This window comes from Schistocerca gregaria, chromosome 4 (assembly GCF_023897955.1).
Source record: "Schistocerca gregaria isolate iqSchGreg1 chromosome 4, iqSchGreg1.2, whole genome shotgun sequence".
Lineage (NCBI taxonomy): Eukaryota > Metazoa > Arthropoda > Insecta > Orthoptera > Acrididae > Schistocerca > Schistocerca gregaria.
This window is the reverse complement of record NC_064923.1, coordinates 347,435,570-347,453,001: the sequence shown is the minus strand read 5'-3', so window position 1 is coordinate 347,453,001 and position 17,432 is coordinate 347,435,570. Positions and strand designations below refer to the sequence as shown.

Below are 17,432 nucleotides of genomic sequence, written 5' to 3'. Positions count from 1 at the left end.
TAATTTTCAGTGATGAAGCAACATTTCATGTTAGCAGTAACGTTCGCATACGGAGACTACAGAACCATCACGGTACCATTGAGCACGTAAGGGAATCACCAACATCGAACGTTTTTAATGCTATATTTCATTTTAAAAAAAGTGTATGGTCCCTTGTTTTTTGAGGAAAACAAAGTGACTGGGTTCAGCTGTAAAACTGGCTTCTTCCACAACTTCAGGATGACTCCGATGACTTCATTTTCCGACAGGATGGAGCGCCAGCACACTGACAACAACAACATACATCAGTCTCTCAATGACACTCTACCATAATGGTGTATAGAGCGCAGGGGATACCGAGACGCTGCAGCGACGTCTTTGCCTCCGAGATCGCCAGATGTGACTCCCTGCAATTTTTTTTTTTTTTGGAGATATGTGAAGGATAGTGTTATCTCCCCTTCTAGAAGAATCGAAAAACAGAATAACAGCCGCCACAACTTGTGTAAAATCAGATACATTGTGTAAAGTTTATGATAAATTTAGCTCTGATTTAGATGTCGTTCGTGCTGCTGGTGGTGGACACCTGGAAGATTTATAATAATATAGCTAAAACTTTTTGTGAACATTTTGCGATTTATACCACGTTTGGAGTATGTTTTTATCAATAAATATGGAGAATGAGATTTTCACTCTGCAGCAGAGTGTGCGCTGATATGAAACTTCCTGCCAGATTAAAACTGTGTGCCCGACCGAGACTCGAACTCGGGACTTTTGCCTTTCGAGGGCAAGTGCTCTACCATCTGAGCTACCGAAGCACGACTCATGCCCGGTAATGTTTGGAAGGTAGGAGACGAGTTAATGGCAGAAGTAAAGCTGTGAGGACCGGGCGTGAGTCGTGCTTCGGTAGCTCAGATGGTAGAGCACTTGCCCGCGAAAGGCAAAGGTTTCGAGTCCGAGTCTCGGTAGGGCACACAGTTTTAATCTGCCAGGAAGTTTAATAAATATGGTGTTTTGTAATAAGGTCATTCCTTTTGAAACACATATCACCATTTCAAATTACTTATTAAGAGTCTTGAGGGTAAATCCATAAAATACAAATGGAAAGCCACGCGACTAGCCCTACTTTTTCGCATCACACCGTGTCACCGCTTTTTAAGCCGCCAGTTATCAAAAAAACGTGAGCGCCAGTCCTCCGACAGCTTGAAAGGAACAGAATGAAGTGTTCCTATACGCCTCTCGCTTACCGAACGAAAGTACCGTCGTTTGGGGAAAGACGGGCACAGGCGGAGGGAGGGGCAGAGTCGGCACAGCACGCGGCGGCAGGCGTCGCGACGGCGACGCTGCGCCCGCAGCCTCCGATCGATAGCGTCCCGCCTGGGCAGGGCGGCGCCGCGCCGTGGGGCAGGTCATTCGTTCGCTGCCCATTGTGCCGCGAGCCCACGCGGGCCGCCCACGCACCTGTGTCACCGGGTCCACACTCGTGCCGCTCCCACAACTCTGCCGGCCTCACAGCTGGCGGTGAGTCGGCCGTCGGCTAGGCACACGATGCCCGGCGACTCCTCTGCCGTCATTTCAGAAGAATACGCCGCGTATCGGCATCAGGTTTCAACCGTCTGAATGCACACGCCGCGGCTGTTTACAGTGAACGGGTGGACACGTGGAACAACATTCTTACATGAAGCGGAGGTGTCTATGTGTGTACAAAGAAAACCTGTCCATTTAACATACTGCCCAATGACGACGACGACAACGACGACGACGACAACAACAAAGAAACAAACACACAAAAACACCCAGAAGACACGGGCGGATGTCAATATGACTTCGTGCACGTACCGGGTGTGTAAATTATCGGGACTGCAGTTCTCTGTGACAGGCAGAACGACCACCAGAACGCAGTAGTGTGTAGTAACGTTATCAGGACTGGCAGGGTGTGTAAGGAGAGTGAACAGCGTCAGATATTGAATGAGCACTGTGAAGGACACGGAGATGCTCCGTACTCCTGTGAGACAGTGTTATCAGCGCCTGAAACGAGTCTGAAGGAGGACGTCATTGTGAGCCTTTTAGCCGGCTTGTCGAATCGTACAACATCCAGTATTGTGAAGCATTCGGGTGTAACAGTGGCCCGCTAGCCCGGTATTGGCCTGCATGGGAACGCGAGGAAACACGTATTAGTCGTCAAGCTTTCGGTGGACCACATCCGCCCAGCAAAGAGAACGATCAACGTATTAAGCACATGACCCCTTCACTTCTGTGCCTGCCATCCGAGAATAAGTAACAGAATCCCTGCAACATTCTGTCATCTCGCATCAATGGTTAGCAGCTGGACTAGGGAACTTCCGTTCCTTGCTTCGGCTGCTGGTAACTCCACAACATAAAGTCCTCGTTTGGAGCGATCACGTGACCAGGAAGCATTGACTGCAAATGGCGTCGCACAGCGTTCGACGACGAATCGCGGTTCTGCACCATCCCGTATTACCATCGCTGGCAGGTACACGGGCAACCTGGCGAGACGCCCTTTTCTTCCAATGTTTTGAAGAGATACAGCAGTGTTAGCCCTGGCGTCTTGTTGCGGGGAACCATCGGATATTGCTTCGTGTTACAGCTGGTAATGATTAGGGAACACTGACGGCAAACGGTACATGATGGGACATCCTGCGTCCTCACGTGGCTGTGCAGTTCTGCCATTTTTCAACATGATTGCATGATGTTGACGTAGTTCTGTGCCCTAGACGATCCCCAGATCTCTCCCCGATAGAGCAAAGTCGAGTGTCAATAACCAGGCTATCAAGGACCAGTTACAACAGTTGGGGGCCTGTCACGGGAGAGGATAGAACGGCCTTATGACCGCCTCGCCCTTTCCCCCCAACGGAATCAGCGCATGCATCCAGACCAGAGACGCTGCACCATCATACGGACAGGTGAGCTCATCACTGAAACATCATATGCCCTCTCAACCTGTGAAGTTTCATTTCGTTTCCTCCTTGTCTTTTGGATGCTTTTTCTATTGAAGATACGTGCAGATAACTGTCAACTCTCTGGCACATCTTGGAGCTACATTGTAAAGCTAGAGAAATCTATGGTTTTGTTATGTACAAAATGAGATAAATTACGTCAGAATTGATACGAAAAAAGGGAGTTCTGGCGTAAGAGGATGAGAAGCAAATGTCCAACCTCCCATCGAGATTCGCGTGTCTAGTACAGGATTATTGGGTGGTGTGGCAAATGATAGACAAGAATGATTCCAGCAACGGCATAAACATGGTCTACGATAGGCATGGGCAACCTCAGGCGTCCCGCGGGCCTGAGTCACATAAGCTCACAGGCCACCACGTCACGTGACACGACAACGGCGCTCCAAGAGCACGAAGTGAAAACTATAGCGTCCGTGACAATGTTTGTGGGACACTGCACCGATGTGAATGGCAAAACACGCCTCAAACGCGTTACTAAGAGAAAATTCATTTTATGTTCACCCTTCTTCAGATGTTTACACTTATTTGCGTGTCATGAACATTGTTTCTTTACTTACGACGTTTTACAATAGCCAAACTTCCGTTGCAAAATTCTGCAGCGGCCGCTCGCTCTCCCACGAATTTGTTCCAGAGGCCAGACAAAACAATCGCGGGCCGGTGATCTACCAGAACCAAGGGAAACACAAATCTGAATCTAGTACCTCGAGCACTGCACCAGTTCATTCCGTAAATCGGTAAACGTCCTCTAATTTTCTTTACAGAGCTTTTCGTGTGCCCTGGTCATCGAAAGACATTTATTTTCGATTCAACGAAACCCTAGGTTAAACGTCGTCAGTGTACACACAGCTTGTTAGCCTACATACCAACCAACAATATTGTTCTCGCTGTACAATTAACTAAACTAGCCATTAAATAGATCGATCATTTGATTAACTTTCATATTTTAGCCACCTTGATTTCATACCTACGCACTCGATGACTTCGTTACATTTATGATCACCTGCTGTGGTTAAAAATTTTACATGTATGTACGGACCACAACAAAGTTTGACGTCACCCACACGTGACATTCGATGCTACATTACGAGCGCGTGTGTGTATCGTCTAAAATATTATGTCTTCTGGGTAATGAGATCGCCATTTTAGGGTATTACATGCTGTTTTACAACAGACAGAGGATGACGTGGTGGTCGGTCGGTTTTTCTGACTGTCCCAACTGCCCCATTACGACCAGAACGCGGAATTCTGCCTTCCCCAGTATTTAGGTCACTAAACTTCGAAGCATAAAACGAGAACGTACACTGAAAGAGACGACCGAAAGAATTAAAATCGTTGTTACTTTTCTAGTAACAGGAAACTGGTATTTCAGAACTTCTTTTTAAGTAACTGAGTTTAAGATGCTTCATGTGCGATCAGAAATGAAATGAAGTGATTGTATGGCATTGTTGGCCGGGAGGCCCCATTCGGGGCAGTTCGACCGCCGTATTGCAAGTCCTTTTTAGGTGTCGCCACATCGGCGACTTGCGAGAAAATTATGATGAAGGACACACAACACCCAGTCCCCTACCAGGAATCGAACCCGGGCCCCTGCGTGGTAGGCGGTAAGGCTACCGCTACGCTACGAAGGCGGACGGTCAGAAATAAACACTGATGACTCCAATTTTATTTTTAGATTAGTTTGCGCCACAGTAGAATTGTATTTATGAAATGACAACATTTTCGCGAAAAGCTGTCTTATAATATTTCTAACAAGTTCGACATAGTTGTCAATTGTGTGAATTGGGCTTTTTTTATGCTGGGATATGTTGATACGTTATGATTCTGAAGACCGAAATCGACAACGGAATTAATTGAATCATATCGCACACAGTCGTCCGGCGGAAATGTTTTCATTTCGTTCCTGCTGCACCTTGGGACACAACAAGCATCGAGAACTTTAAACGAGTACTGAAACTTCAGAAGAGATTCAAGCTCATCAAATAACCCACACAGAAATTTCGAAGTTTATGAGCGATGCGAACAAGTTATTACGCTATTCGTTCGTTACTGAGACCGGGCGCTGTGAGCCTCGACGGAGGGAAATGCATAGTGCCAACTATGAATGTGACTGCCCCTCGCTTACCGTAAGCGCCAGAGAGACGGAGCCCCGCGAGAATTTCAGAATGATCCTGCATTATCAATCGATCCAGTACACACTTCACGAGTAACGCAGTCGAAAGTTGTGCTGACCCTAAACCAAACAGCAGTGTGTATAGCTCCAGTTTACAACGAAGGACTTAATTTGAAACTCAAAATGTGAAGTTCTGTTAACATACGTTAGGTCATTCAACGCCAAACACTGTCGTATGAATTATGATGACACACGTCAGAATATGAAAATGTTCTCTAAAGCCACAGCAACTTCTTGTGTGCGTTACATTTAGAATTCTTCCTCTCTAAATTGTTCCCGTTGTTTGGGGTGGAATTGGGATGGGGTAGAGTGGGATGGGATGGGAGGCGTGGATTATCATCGTGTGAGTGATATGAAAGTGTACCACAGTCCAACACACAGAGAAAAAACAACGGTGTTAAAACATGTACATGCGTGATCTTTTAAGCACACATACTTCAACACGGGCTTAAAAATTAACAGAGAAATGACTATAAAGCGTTTACTAACAGCTTAGGTAATTGGTTGCAGACGCGTTTCGTCAGTCGGCTGAGTTTCCCCAGTGGCTGCCTAAGATAAAGCCAGGCTTCCCACTCTTTCCCACCACACGTTTCGACACGTACAACGTTCTTTACCGAGAATTTCTTCCCTTAATCTGGCTTGAAACCAGTTTTTACTCACTACAAAATTCTCATTAACACTTCTGGAAGTGATTTCCCGTGATTCCGCTCTGGTTTAGGCAAATGCAGTGAGGCAATACTACAGCGTTAGCAACTGATGTATAATTTATATTTATTTGTTGGTTGTAAGTATCAAAGTAATCTACTAGTAACAAATATTGAGTGGATAAGCATCAGTTCTCTACGATAGGCTAAGGTTTTTGTGGCACCTACAAAACTTTCTTCTTGTGGCATGACAGGTCTTGAAACTGGCCAACCCAAATACCAAACTGACAATTTCAAAATCTTTAGTCTCTCCCGCCAGCTCTGGATAAATGTCGGCGGCCATCCATATCACAACGGAAAAAAAACTGCAATGAGAGACGCAGTACCACCAAGTCAGCCCTTATGTATTACGCTACGATAGCTTGCTACTGGCAATTTTTTCGAAAACTTGAAATTTATAAGTTCTGTTTCATTTCAAAGTATTTCATAGCTTTGTAAAGGTTTTATGAAAATAATACAGGCACTAAAAGCCATTCGGGTAGGTAATCAACACATAGCCATAAATATCTGTATATACTTTTTTTTTCATAGCTTAGCATTAACATTTATGTTTTTGAACTCATTTGCCTTAACATCCTACAATGCCAGCAATGATTTATACATTTCGATGCACTCTAATAAGACCACACTTTGGTCTTGTTCTGAGCTAATTTTAACACAACAACAACAGACACAAAGATATCCACAGACTTGAACACGCAAGAGACTGGCAAGAATATTGTCAGTGCTACCCACAGACGGCTCAATATCCCCAGCCAGTGCAATAAGTAAGTGCAAAAGTTTTTGGTGTGCCCAATATTGTTGTGCAACCCTTCACTCTCACCTCCACACGTTCAGTACTAGTCCGCATCCGGAAACGCGCGCAATAATACTGACTGCCTGGTCTCCACTTAATGGGCTTTTCTTCATACAAAATCCAGAGTAGCGTAATATTACAAAAAATGGAGAGCACTGCAGGCTGGAAGCCAAATCAGTTACATATCACTGCCAACATTTTCCGAACTATGTGACAGTGTTTCCGTCGACTACAAAATACATTACCCGAACTATGCGATACGATTGCCGTCGACCACAAAAATTACTTTATGTGGCCGACGGTTCAGTTTCTCGTGTTTCTCTTTTCTCAATTTATTTTCAACACATAGCGCACAAATTACGCTGAACTAAAATAAAAAAATTATTTTTCTTTATGTAATCGATATGATACAGTAGGAGAATTGTCGCTGCGCTAAGAAGACTCGAAGCCGTCGGTTGGCCACAAGCGCACGTAGCTCGGTGAAGCGTGCTAATAGCGGACCGTTATCCCTGCCGTTGCGTAAACATCGTTGAGTCTTGACAGTTACACAGGCCATCCTTCCCAATAAACTGCAACGGTGGAGCTATGGCCAACCGAATGTGACACTTCAGTGCAATCGTACTGGTATTAAGTTCCTCTTCGAAAATATCTTCACAGAGTCCTATACAAAAATTAAGCAGAATTTATGCAGAACTGAAGGTGATTGTGCTGTTACTGGCAATCTTACAAAGCCCGTCCATGCCGTGTATCTACACAATCCATTGAATGAGGTCGTATACGACATTTCAGATCTTGTATGCAACAATCATTTCACAGTCATGTAATTGCAGATCTTGGATTAGACGTGGCTGTTTGTTAGCGTTTCCACCTCACAGTCACAACACCAGCGATCGATTTGGGCTGATTTACAACGGTTGAAATATCCCTGGTGTTTTTTTTTTACTCAGATGACATACAATTACTTGTCCATGTTCAAAATCACGGAGTCCTCGTGATCGACACATTTTGTTGTCAATGCTTAACCTCCGACAGCACAATGGCAACCGCTTCGTTTTATACTCTCGTGACACTTGTCAATTCAGCATTACGTGGGGGTGTCCGGATAATTTTGATCAGATAGCGTATGATCTCAAGGTTTTCATATAAAATGATGTATGTTTTTCGCATGTGCGTATAAGACAGTGTAGGCTAATAATGTTGTGTGGTTGTACACGTATGTTATGCATTTGACAGACAACTGCAAAAGCTGGCCAATCTGTAGCTCCGCAATTACATGAATGAAGTGATTGTTGCATACGAGATCTGAAATGTCGTATACGACCTCATTCAATGGATGCTGGGGCGTCTGACATCAGAGTTCTTTGGAGAGACGGAAGAGTTTTTTTTTCCTTTGTCTTCGATTTTGGTATTCATATGTTATCCAGAGTTGTAAACAGTCATCTTTCAGATGTTTTCTTAATAGAAAAGTAATCTAGGAATATTGAATGATGTTCGGTTGTTAAAATGAAGAACTATAAATAAACGATTAGTGTAATCTTATGCATAATTTTATTTCAAGCATGACCTACCAACAAAACATCAACCCACGTCTTCACTGATTTCGGTGCCCGTTCTTCGGAACGACGCTAACAGGAGTCAACGGAGTGCTAAGCACTTCCTTTTTACTAGTGGCTGAGAAATACAGTGTGGCGAAATAACTTGACATATTTATTTAGTACAACGAAAAAGCAATGTCGAGTTTAGTTTCTCTCACAGGTTGGTTGGGAAAAAAACTCAGATAGATGACGTCAGTGCTTCAGTTACTAGCATACCACTGGAAAAAAAATTCAATGCCTTATGCCAGTTCTACTCTTCACCCGCCTTCTAGAAGGGAATATCGGCATTGAGTTCTGTGAATCCAGCAGAATACTTCGCACGGCATTACGCTCTGGACGTCAATAATTAACAAACGATAAACGAGAGACCCAAATTTCGCAGTTGCTATCATCTCAGATGTAGAAGAGCAGTACTTCGTGTGTCCGTTTACGCTGCATACCTAGTAAATAGCTGGCAGAACCACGCGCTGGTTCGCTCGCCCCTTCAGGAACCAGCTGTTAGGCGTGGCGCTGCATCTGTGATACAGGCGCAGTTAGCGAGTATTTACAGCTATAAAATCTTGCATCATACACAAACGCTGTGTGCGCAATGCAGCACCTGCCAGTCTCTTCCTGCTTCTCGTCTTCCTGTCAATGAAAGTACAAAGGCAGTCCGACCACCCAGCAAGTAAGAAAACATTTCGGGAACGGTTCTTCGTGCAATCGCTCAACTTCAGCCCGCTTGTTTCGCGGTTTGTTTCACAAGGTTATCTGGACACACAGCTTACAAAATGGCGCCGAATGGTCATTTTCGTCAGATATTAAAGAGACCTGGTGTACAGAGTTTATTGACATGTTCGTTATACGACACGTTGGTAATGTCTACGTGTGAAGGTGGCAAACGCTTACGTGGTTAAGTAATCTTCTTCCACCTCGTTGCAGAATTGATGCACAGATGCGTGCTGAACGATGTTATGGCCGATGTCAAGTCCCTTAATTCAGCATATCAAAATAACAGAAAAGTGGCAATCCTGAAAAACTGTAACAGTGAACTTGAATATAAAAAAGCAAACGAGTGTTTATGTGGCACTGGAATCACCAGGGGCTCCCTCAACTAACGTTTTAGTTCATTCCTTACACGTTCTTCATATTTTGACTACTCCGCGATATCCGTCACGCGCATGTTTAGGTACAACTGGACATCAACTATTTAGTATAACTTCTTTTATAAGCACACAGCTATCAAGGGGTTACCGTAGAAATAGTACTGCTCCACGGAAGGTTTGAGTCATGAAACGTTTATCCGTTATGGCGACAGCTAACATTTTCTGCCCTCTGCAGTAATGTCTCTTTGCAGTCTCATTTTTCTTTGCTCTCAGTAGTTCCTTTCATGGACAGCATATCCAAAATGTGTTAGGAGCAGTGTGAGCACACTTAATTAGAAAAGCAAGGCAAACAAAGTCCGTATCAACTAATATTCTCGAAACACTCCATAAGATCTTCACTAATATCCCATAAACACAAGCATATGATAAACGCTTGCGCGTAATATAGACTGGCTAGCCTTTATATCACTAATACACCCTTTCGAAGAAAATCCACGTGGGAAAAGTTGTCAAGAACAGGATAGTTTTTCAGAGCGTGAAACATTATCGCCAACCATCGCGAAACCTTTTTGGTTTCTCTGTGCACTACCAGAGAACATCAAGCAGAACTGCTGCGATCACTCGTCAAGTGATGCCAACGGAATTGCCAGCAGCTTTGTGATACGTCACGTTCATTCGTCACACAGAGAGGTGTAGCATCGGATAAAAACTACTTAAAATGGAAAGCAGTTCTTACGGCAGAATGTCCTGATTGGAAATAAACAAAAGTCGGCAGGCACAATCGCGCCAGCTGCGCGCCAAACATTCGGAGACATTGCAAAGTAGGCGCCTCCAGGTGCGCAACCTGTTAACCCTGACCGGAATCCATGACGTTGGTTTTTGCGTGGGCCCTTGGAGGAGAAGCTGCTCGCACGTAGAAAAAAAACACACCTGCTGAATTCGAAATGAGTTGTCGAAGATCACAACATAGCGATCGCTGTCAGCTATTTGCCCGTCCAGACATCTGTATGAAACAGATACCCGAAATACTAAAAGCAGTCCGTACTCTCCACCTCTGTGTTTACGTTTTAAATACAGTTTTCTTGGAATACAATAGCCTTCATCAACTACTGGCCCTCTCGTATTATGTAGATTATGACCTCGGCTTGTGCATCACAACCCAAGTAATTTCTATTCGTACAATCCCCATGTTTAAAAACTTATCTTATAGTAATCTTAGTTATTTCAGAGTGGATGCAGTAGAGTACAATAGCATTTACGGAATGTTCAGAGGGACTCAGCCAAACTCGGAATAGCGGCTACAGGAGCAATGTGTTAACGGTAATATGATGTTGCTGTTTTCATGTATACAACTGTGCGATGACATTCGTTCTGTTAAAGTGAGTGACGTGCAGAAATATGAGGAAACATAAGCATAATTTGAAGCAAAACACATTTAGATTTTGCAGCCAGATAATGGTCCAAGAAGCAAGCCAGAAGTGGATGCATCAATGCTTAAAAAATCACGGTTTAGTCTTATTTACCGCTCCAACATCTAAAATAACGTGCCACTTGTCATTGCAGCCTGCTTTTCAGTGAAACTTCTGCAGCGAACTCAAACAGCCTTGGCGACATGTGGACATGCCAACATGCTGCCAAGGTTGTTTCGTGTATGCTGCAGAAGTTTCACTGGGAAGTTCTTAGATGTCCTCCATACAGTCCCTATCTCTCTCCATGTGGGACTGATGACCTTAGCTGTTTAGTCCCCCTTCAACATCCCAACAACCACCACCACCACCACCATCTCCCCATGGGATTTCCATATTTATGGAGCCCTGAAGAAAGATATTCCTGGCCATCGATTTGCTTCCGACGAAAAGGTGCACACACGGGTCCGATCATGGATCCGTAGACAACTGCAAATATTTTTCCTTGAAGGCACCGACTGTCTTATCTCACAGTGGGATAAATGTATTAACAGATATGGCGGTTACTTTTGAAATAATAAGCAGTTATTTACGTTTTCCACCTGTCTTGTTTTCATTTGACTGCCCCCTTATAAAACGAAACATGAGATCACTTAGTATGTTCGACAGCGACCCATTTCTCTAGCCGAAAACACCTGGTTTCCCACCGCGATTTGGTAGGCGTGGAGGGAGCTGAGTCCTGGAGCGGTGTCCTCTTGAGAGACGTCCGGTTATCGAGTACAAGGTTACTGGAGAAACAGCTACGTGTCGCATCTCGAGTACAGGTGTCTACAGAACGCCTTAAGGAAGAGTCCCGTGTTAAAACGTTGGTCACTACGTTGCGCAGCAGGTAGTCAAATAAAACAAGAAAGAAAGAATGGTTTTTTTTTACGTACATACATGTATACTGTTTATTGCTGTAACCCCCCCCCCCTCCTCTCACAGGGTCCGAGACGTAACCCGCGTAGCGCATTGTTATCTCAATGTTTTTAAGTTGTTATTACTGCCACCCATTCTCATGGCTACAGTGTCGCGTCCGAGTAATTTCTAGCTGCAAAAGCCTTCCCAAACGCTGATGCAATAGTTCCAACACTGAAAAGAAACGCAGTCTCTCTACCCGAAACTCTAAAACATTTCCTAATGTGAACCAGTTTCCAAAATCTTCGTTTGTTGCAAGCAAGAGCTGATAACACGACAGCAAAAACTAGCAATAAAGTGAGCAATTTAGCAGAGATAGTATGCACTAATCAGGATACCGACCCCCCCCCCCCCCCCCACCCTCCCAAGGACAACAGCATCTTCCAAACGGGGTAAATCCAACATACGTACTCGTAACGACACGGACAATTTCTTAGCTACAACGAAACTTGATAAACCAATTTTCCGATATAGCACTGTTTTGGAGACCGGTATTTCTAGTTCCTGAGCTTTTACCTCTCGGCCTCGGCGTTACGTAATACACTAAGCGCCATGCAGTCTCTGAAAAGCTACTAACGTTCCTGTAACATTGACAACGTCAACGCTAACCGGTTTGTGCATTACTTATTAGCACTGTGTACCGCTTTACAAGACGCAGGATCGGACTAGAACAACTCCCAGCACCAGCCTGGAGACAGTTATTGTAACCTTGCTCCTTCCATCTGCCTTCCCTTTGTTTTTCACTATGCATGTAAAGTGTTAACCGACTGTACTGCAGCTAACAGGAAGACAGAATTCCCTACAGAAATTTCTATAGTACGTCGCGCCAGATGCTGGAATAAAATTTTAACTTTCTGTCAGCAACTGTTACTGTCTGTAGAAAGGTGCTATAACAAGCCGTTTGCGGAAGTATGCGCCATAATGCAGTATTTCTCGTGGTGCAAAAGTACGGCTTGTACGCTCCTTTATCTCTGTTACGTAGTTTTGTTTCCGTGTTATTCAAGACTTCGCATTGTCGCGAAATATTGTCTACAGTCTTAGAAGTTAAATCGTATAGTCGCCAGCATTGTCGCGAAATATCAGACAAGGAGTTGTATTTGCAAAACATCAAAGAAACCCACATATGTCTCTACACAGAATCTATCTCGTCACCCCCCCACCACCACCACCGAGCTATTTAGAGAAACATTGACAAACTTTGTTCAAGAGGCTAGGACTAAAATCACTGTACTTTCAAATTTACGTAGAATAGTTGATTGCAGCTTTGTCGCCTAGTTTCATCATGCCAGAACAGAAACGGTGAGTGCCCTTTTCTTGTCTCGAGGGATACTTCGAAAACCGCGTTACTGTTGGGCAAAAGTGTGAGCCAAAAAGCTCTTGCTGCGGCAGTGATATCCCTCGTAACAATCGCAGAAGGCTGAAGCAAAGAGTAATAGTTGCATCAATCATGCACAGTTCTCGTACGACACAAAATGCTCAAGCAGCAGAACATTTCTGGTAACAAATACAGTAACAGCAGTAACAAGAGCCGTGCCATGACTACGGAGAGGCATTCTTTGTATCCAAAAGAAATAAAGCTTAACTGATTAGTAAGCCAACTAAGAAAGCAACTTGTATGATTTCAAATTTATTACTACATTGTTACAGAATGAGTAAATAGACATCGAAATGTGGACTTCACGATTTTTTTCACTTTCTTGTTGCTCTCACACAGCCAATTGCGGCGCGCGCGCGCCTGTGTGTGTGTGTGTGTGTGTGTGTGTGTGCGTGCTTGGGGGGACCTAGTAGGCCCCCAACTATCGCCCACGCCGTACTGATCACTTCAGAAAAAACGTGAACTTCAAATTAATAAAGCTGATTTAACACAGACAGGAGAATAAATACGTCCAAGCTGTATAGCTGATTTCACCATCATTAACTATCTCTGCACCTGCTTGTAGTAAGAAATGACTGTAACTGAATGTTTATTGCCACTGTACTGTCAAATTTAAGTATAATATTTGGTCACAGCTTTATCGAACCGTTTAGTTATGGCCGAACAGCCATTTTCAACAGGTACAGCGTAAGTTTTCTTATTGAGATCGGCGTCTTTCAGCCAGAACATAAATTATCACGGTGAAACAACAGCCAGCGTGAGACGCCCGGGCCGTTTATAGGGGTGGCGCCAGCACTGCCACATCGTGGCCCCGCTCCTGCCAGCGGCTACCGTTCGCCAGCCACCAACTGGCCCGCTGTGAGAGAGGTCAAGTGCTCGGACGCGGCGCCAGATAAGCCCTCAGCTGGCGCCAGCATCTCCTGCCAGGCCAACTGTCCTTCCCCTTTAAAACACTGCTGTCCTTATAATGCGTCCCGAAACTACAGACAACCCACACCTATTCTCTCTACAACGTAAATTTTAATGCTAGATTCAAAACTGAGCACACTGTACGAGATAATCTCCCTATGTCTTTACTAAATTTCAGCACTGCAAAAAAGTTTTATAAAGAAAGAGCTGGTCAGGTTCGGAAACATAAGGCGGTGACATAGAAATAAATCGAAAATGGTTTCAGCCAGGATCGGACTCTTGTACGTTCATGAAATTTGGGCGAAAACGGAAGAACGCTGTTAGCGGTTTTTAATTCCACGAAGTGTTTGTATAAAAGCCACACAAAATAACATTTATAGAGTGAATTCGCGAGGAAACGACACGAAATTTCTTCTACAAGGTCCATCACGAGAATCGCATTGTTTTCATATTGGATGTATCCAGCCATTTTTGCTTAAAATATTTCTGTTGATGACAATACAAAGTTTACGTTGGGAATTTCATTGTTTGACCTGCGCTTTGAACATTACGTCGCTCAGATGTTGGCCATTTACGTTTATGAATGATTCTAGCTAGTCCAGAAAACTCGAATCTGGCGTGGAATACAAACGATTTCCTTCTCCACTGTTATCGTCAGATCTTCAATGCAGTATGGATAGCTAAAACTCACTCGGGACTAAGATATCACCACAAAAATAAGTCCCGTAAGCTAAGATCAAGGAAGCGAGCAAGCCAGTGAAGACTGCGGCATCTAGAGGTTATATGGCGGGACACTGATTCCGTAACACAGCCACTGAATTACGAATTGTGAATGCAACTGCACCATTCTGTTAAAACCGTGCTATCCTCACTGTCCGATTGCGACGTCGAAGTTCTGGAAAGGAGGCGTGGAGCATCGTAATGTAGCGCTCCCAGCACGCGAGTGATCCGACGCTTATAGCTCTCTGTCTATCGCTCGATGTATTTGGAAGTTATGTGGTGTGCTGACAGGGCCACGTGGCTCCCTTATTACGGAGCCAGTTGTGTTGATCTTTTCAAGCCATCTGGAAAAGATTGGCGAGCGGGAATATTAAAACGGGTGCAAAGTCACGTTGTGTCTCTATCATACTCATTGTTTACGGAAAATCGCCGTAGGGTGAACGTACGATGCTTCACGTCCAAAGACATCGCGATTACTAAACTTCCAAATCTACTACAAAAAAAAGTGCTGTTTCCGTGACAGACGCTGTTTATTACTTAGCAGTGAATTATTTATTATTATCATCATTGTTATTAAAGGCGCGCTAGATGTGATGCTCCTCAGAAACTGTGATACTGACGACCGAATTGCCGTTCATTTCACAACGCCTGATAAAGCTGCATTGTTTGACACGGAACACACTAAATAATGCAATGAGCCGCTTTCTGCCGAATGTACGCCTGTAGACAATTATCCAGTGTTCGAGTTGTAAGCAGGTTCTTTTCACGGTTCTGCGTAGAATCCGTTTCTAGTAATGCACGATCGATTACATTACAGTGCAAATAATCTCATCGTGATGTAGTTTCCGAACAGATTTCGAACAGAAATGGTGAACAACATTCTAAAATTATAACATGGATCATGCACGGTGTTCCAGAGTATCGTGCCGGGAGCAGTGCGTTATCTCTAGACTTCATTAGTTATCTTCTTCGTCAAATGTCATAGCTTATCTCTTGTTAGCGGCAAGTATCAAGACTTTTGAAGTGAGGCAACTGGATAGGAAAGTAGCCGAAATCTCTCGTAACGTTATTTGCCGGAGACAGAAATTCATAATATTTACACTTCGACGCTTTTTCACTCGGAAAGGCTTGTTTTCCTGGTTGCTTCTGCGCAATTTGATTACCAATGCGAATGGCCACAGTTTTCATAGCCTTGTAGGCAATGTTTGGTTAGCATTTATTTCCCGTGTACTGTGGAGGTATGAGTGTGGAGAGGAAATTTATTCGTCAACGTCATACTGTGCTCTTAAGTTTCGAATTGGGTACCTGCCTGCGGTGTATATGATGAACATGACTTCAAAGAACACGTAATCCATACGTGAGGCACTCTAACAGCCCGTTGGCAGAATTTCGATATATTCCACGCACTCCTTGAGAATGACTCACTCCCGGCAAGAAATATTTTCGGTTTCATCTCTAGGCGCCAGAAATAATCAAAAACACCATGACCAGTCGTACAGGCACCTCCACTCCCCGTGTAAACACATAAACACAAGCTACGTTTTAAAAGAATTACCAGAATCCATTTTCTATAACACACTATAGAAATAATTGCAACCGCAACTTCGAGTAAGGTAGAACGGCATCAGCATGTTAATGTTTCCAACGTGGTTGCGTTACAAGAACTTTATCTGTTACGTATGTAGTTCAACAGAATGATGGAAACGGTGAGATGAAATAATCTACGAGTTCGGCATTCGATCTTTGAAATGCAATATAATTATTTTTATGCCTTAACGAGCTTTCTTCTTCTTCAGCAAACTGTACGCGTATGTTCCCAAATTATGCATGAATATCCCTTTGTTCGAAGAGATATCACATCTCCCCCCACCCCAACGTCACACCTCCCCTCCTCTAAAGATTAAATTAGATATGTTGGCAAAGGCACGGCCATACAATCTCGAATACGACTGTTTCTCATGCCAACTTTACGGTTTATTTATCAGATTCACATTGTCGTAAGAGTACAACAATTGACTGTACTGACGAAATAAATATCGGGCGAACTGCTTGGTGTGAGTGTGCATAGGACACAATATTTCAGCAATCGACCATGATGGCAACGTGGTCGACTGCCGAAATATTGTGTCCTATGCACACTCATACCAGGCTATTCATCCGAGATTTATTTCGTCATAAAATACGCCTGGAGAAATTGAAGAATCACACTGACTGTACTGCTTCCAGTTAAAAGTTAGCACAGCAAAACGGACAAATTCTCCAGAATTGACGAATAGGGCAACGGAGTAGCGTTTCAACCTCACCAATAGCATCTGTATTTACATGTGCAATGGAATTTTTAGTGCCGACCTACTTATTTGTAAAACCTGCTCTTCACCCACCCCTATTCATTCATCCCTTTCCTAAACAATCCAGACTACACACACAGTGTATAAGCTCGTTGGCATAAAAACAAGTGAGATATTGGAGAATTTTGTAGGGTTCTGAAAATGACAGATTAATCTGTTGAAACCGGTACAGAGAAATTAAAATATCTGTGCAACTGACGAGTGAATTTTATTCTGAAATATATACTACGGCTGCTGAGAAATCAATGGCTACGAATAAAATAATATTGCAGAATCTGATCTTGTATGAATAATTAAAACATTTATCTGTATTTGCAGAGAAATAAGAACTGCCTTTCATTAGATTTTTTTTCATAGAACACATGAAATTCAGTGGTTCCCACACTGAAGAAAATCAGAGAGAATGCACACGA

At 43.7% G+C, this 17,432-nt stretch overlaps 1 protein-coding gene across 27 annotated transcripts in view; it reads right to left on the bottom strand.

The window, feature by feature from the left end:
- Positions 1-17,432, bottom strand: part of LOC126365776 (nuclear receptor coactivator 2-like) — a 293,984-nt gene that overhangs the window by 94,550 nt on the left and 182,002 nt on the right. The gene's annotated exons all lie outside the window — the stretch shown is intronic.